Consider the following 4,889-nt stretch of genomic DNA (forward strand, 5'->3'; position numbering starts at 1 on the left):
GGGGCCAGGGCTGGCCAGAATCTGTCACCCCATTAGTGCTGTGAGAAGTGCTGAGAGAAGTACCCACAAGCTGGGCAGGATGTGCACCTTAAGAGTTCCACAGGCTCTAGCTAGGGAGAGCTTTTATTCAGGTGTTTTTGTTTGTTTGTGCAAGCCTAGGAAAGAGACAGAGGTTTATAAGTAGTATCAGTAAAAGGGAGGTTGAGGAGTTCATGGAGTAATAATATTTGGAACCTTTTACCTTCACTTACTGGAACCTACAGATGGACTGGGAGGAAAGCACACACTGATGTTTGGTTGAGTGAACAACAGGAATCAAAAGGACTGAGTGCAAAAGGGGTAAAATCCCTGGGCCCAAGATGAGCCTGTGTTTCAGGGTCGAGAGAATCCAAGTACTGCAGCAGGTGGTCTCTAATGCTGGGATGGCAGGTTTGCAGATGCACTCGCTGAACGCTGAATGAAGGGCCAGCCCAGAGGCTCTGGGACGAGGAGCCGCCTTTCCTGAGACACCTCGAAGCCTTCAGCCCCACTTGGTTCTCTTCCTGGTTGCTCCTGGCTTCCAGTCAGCTCTGGACCCGTCGCGCATGCGCACGTCCTTGGCTGGAGGCACTGTGGCGCTTGCGGGCCACCACCCAAGGGCTCTAGGGTCGGTTGGGACTCGGGCGTCCGTTGGGGCTCCAGCGGGGCAAGGCGCAGGCGCGAGCGCGGACGGCGGGTTCCCAACGGCCGGCTGGGCTCCCATGGCGGTGTCCAGACTCAGTCCCATAGGCCCCGGGGTACTGGACCCGCGAACCTCTCTGGTCCCCAGTGTGTCCCTGCCCGGTCCTCCGTCCCCTGCGCCATGCTGGGCAGCCCGGGCGCCGGCCTTGCTTCCCCTTGGGACGTGGGCCGCCCGCACCAGGCCTGGAAGTGAGGGGCGCAGTTGGCCAGTGAGATGGCCATTGTCCATCCGTGTCCCTTGCAGCCTGTGTGGCGCCCGGTCTCCAGGGCACCTGTGCAGTGCTTGACAAGCCCGGTCCAGGTCAGCAGGTCCATGGCTCCTGTCGGTGTCCGAGGAAGTGGTGAAGGTCATCTCCTTGTTCCTGGTGAAAGCTGTGAATGTTGGGGGCACTGTCAGCTGGCATCCGGTTGTTAGGCTGAAGGACGCGCATTTCTCATGATGTTAGCAACTTTGCAGAAGGGAACACACTGAGCCGAGTGTGCTGAGTCCTCTTTGGTCACACTGTGATTGAGGAGCCCTCCTAGGTGGGCTGTTGGTGGGCACGTCTGGACAGAGCACCTAAATGATGATGGGAGAACCGTGTGAGCACAAGTCGTGTGCAATAAAGAGAGTCATGTTGTATTATTGCATTTTGTGGTGCTCTTCTTTTACATTAGTGAAGTTATGCGTTCTTTTTTGTAAATGTTCATTGGCCACTGGAATGTCAGAGTTTGGTTTGGGGATGCTAATACGTTTTGATTCTTCTTTTGCCTGCGGTGCAAAATTGTGGGGTGCATGGTTGCATCTGACTATGTTGCAAGCTTTTTACCTTTTGGGGAATTATGGAAATTCAGAGGCCATGAATTTTTGGTTGCATGTCCATTTAGAAAATGGTGTTCCTAATGTGTTTATTTGCATTCATAGTTTTGGGTTTGTTATGTTTGAAGTTGGCTGGCGAGAATCTGAGATTTGTATGTTTCTGGATGGATTATTGAGAGAAAGTTTTGTATCTGCAGTGGGAGAGTAGGAAAGTTGCATTTGGAGGGTGTGAGAAATAATACATATAAACTCAGGGAGTTTGGTGTAGGTGTTTGTATTTTGGCTTTGGATATTTCACCTGTGGAACTCCGCACTGCCCGCCCCACAAATGCGGCAATTTTAGTTTATATCATGGGTTATTTGGAATACATATGTGCATGTGCATATGGGCAATGCTTTAGTAACGTCATTGGGTATATTTTCGGTGGGTATACAATCTGTTTTGGGCAATGTAGTGGGAATGTTTGTGTACTCAGGATATCATGTATAGTTGTGGGTTTGTTTGTAGTTGTTTTATGGATTTTTGTATTTCCTTGTGTGAGGTCAGGTCTATGGCTAATCTTGAGGAGTTGTCGAATGAATATGTGTGATTGTGATGTGAAGTGTATGTTATTCTCCATTTTGGGAAATGGATGATTTATTTCTTTGTGAATATTTGGAAGTGTGTGACTTTGTATATGCAGGTAGTGTGAGATAATAGGATATTTGCATATTTATATGTAGCTATTTGATGCTTGTGGAGAGTTACGTGTGTATTGAATTTGTAGTTACTAGCATTCTTTGGTTTTATATGGGGTGTTTTATAATCAGAGTTGTGTGAAGTAAGAATGTTTACGGGACATGGGTACAGGTATTCCAGGGGTATGGCAATTTTGATGAATATCTTCTGGGGCAATGTGGGGACTTACTAGTATGTAACTGGGAAGTAAGGCTGTCGGTATCTGATGGAATGCTGGGCTTGTGCATTTATGCCAAAACGTGGGAATTATGTTTGTACATATTACAGGTATGTAATATGCTACAAGTATTTCTTAGTATTTTGGGGATGTAGGAGCTGGTTTCCATTTTTAAAAATTAAAAATTTTTAAAATTTATAAGTGGTTTGTTGTGTATTTTTAAGTGGCGTGCTAGAGAATATTGTGTGTCTTTGACATGTGTACTACTTTGTGTATATTGAGCTATGGGGAGGATGAATCATGTAAGTTTATTTTCAGAAATGTGGTTGTTATGTCAAAGTGCATATGGACAGTGTGTCTGTTGTATGTGAATGTGTGTGCATAGTTATGGGAATGACGTGAACATTCAGGGTACTAGGGTTTTCTGTTTTAGGTAGAAACTGGTAATTTGTCTATGTGTTGATGGTGCAGGTGTCACCAGTGAAGGGTTTGAGAAGGTCTTCAGAAATGTAGGATCCTCAAAAAACCTCAAACCTTCAGGTTTCTTGGCAGAAAAGAATTTAAGGCCCAGATTTTAGGGAAAGTGAAAGAGCTTGATTGCAAAGCAAAAGTACACACTCGAAAAGTTGAGTGTGGCCGTACTTAGAGGCTGAGTAGCCTCCCAGTCAGCTGGTTGGTGGCTTATATTGTTCAGGGGAAGTAATATTTATAAGCAGGGGTTGAATATGAAGGGGGTTCTCTGGAACTGGGAGGTCTTTTGTGGAACCCTGCTCAGTTTCATTAGCATTTACTTATGCAACCAAGGGGTGTATGCGTACATGTGGTGATCAGCCTCAATAAGTAACAAGGTGAAAATTAGGGTTAGGAATATCTCTGGAGCGTCTGTGTGAGGAACCAGGCAGAGCTTGCTCGAGATTGCAGTCACTTTGTAGTTAGGTAGAATACTATTTTGTCCAGTCAGACGCTAGCAGGATATTTATGGTTGAGTAGGAGGCCTGAAACTGCAGGTATCTTTTGTTAACCAAGACCAGCTCACAAGTGGCCTGCTAAACCAAGACCCACTGACACCTACTGACCCTGTTCCCTATTTCATAGATCTGTGTCTGTGCAGGAGTTATGAGCAGTGTGTGTTTTAGAGATATGTGATGTAGATTTATTTGTACATTTGTGGTTGGAGTTGAAGTTCCTTCTTGGGGTACAGGTGGAATGTGTGCACATATTTACATATGGGCTGGAGCTGGCTGGCACTAGCTTGTGATGGCTGATGGTGCTCATCTCTGTCTCATTCTGTGTTCAGTGGCATCAGGTTGGTAGGCTGAAATTAGTCATGGCAGGGTGGTTACAGCACTTACATTGAAAGTGAAGGCATGGTGGCTGGGGTTGTGGCTCAGCGGTAGAGCACTTGCCTAGCATGTGTGAGGCCCTGGGTTCAATCCTCAGCACTGCAGAAATAAATGAATGGAGTAGGGGTATTGTGTCCAACTACAACAAAAAATAAATATTCTGTTTTTAAAAAAGTGAAGGATTGCTTGCCTCCCCTGGAGAATATCTTATTAAATATTTACTAGCATATTGTGTGTGTGTGTGTATGTGTTTGTGTGTGTGTGAGTGCTCATGTGTGTTTGTGTGTGTGTGTGTTCAGTATGTATGAGTACATGTTTGTGTGAAGTAATGACATTCAGGCAACAGTCTGTTTGGATTCTCTACATGCATTGTGAGTTGGGCATCAGGGATTATGGACCCTTGGTCTATGCAGAGATAACTACATTGATCCTCACTGGGTTAGTTGAATTTTCAGGGCCAAAGAATTCTCCTAAATTTTGATTTCTGTTTTTCTTTGTGTGGATAGATTCAGTGAGGTCTGTTCCTGAAGCAGGAACATAATTCTTCACCATTTGTGTGGTCCTGGATCTAGGTCATGAAATGGTTAGCATGGTGGGCAGATAGCTATGGAGAGCAGAACGTTCATAGCGTTGGCTACATCATGGGCAGAAGTCATAAAGTTGTGTGATTTCTTGGGCATGAGGTGAGATGGGAGATGTTCTCTCCATGCACAACCTTCTGATAAGGAGCTGGGCAGCTACAGGGGCTGTTGGCTTCTCTGGGACACAGCTGGTGGCAGAGACACCTGGTTTCTTGGGTTAAGCTGTCGAAAGCCTGCAAAATCTGTGCCTCAGCTACCATGTGCCTCCCAAACCTCATACACACACACACACACACACACACACACACACACTCTAGAGGTATGCTAGTAAGATGTGCTTTAGGAGTAGGCAGAAGAGCCTTGACTTCTAGTTTACAGGGGTGTAAGTGTCCCACCATGCTTAAATTTCCCAAACTGGTGCCACTAAACACAGTGTATCACAGTGTTCGGTGATGCACTGACCCTTGGGCAAGTGGCTTTGTTCAAGTGTCTTAACCTCTCTGAGCCTCAGCTTACTTTTCTATAAAACTGGAATAATAAAGCTAACTCT

The sequence above is a fragment of the Marmota monax genome, unplaced genomic scaffold, assembly GCF_021218885.2.
Source record: "Marmota monax isolate L192 unplaced genomic scaffold, Marmota_monax_Labrador192_F-V1.1 WCK01_AAM20220418_F8-fsc01306, whole genome shotgun sequence".
Classification (NCBI taxonomy): domain Eukaryota; kingdom Metazoa; phylum Chordata; class Mammalia; order Rodentia; family Sciuridae; genus Marmota; species Marmota monax.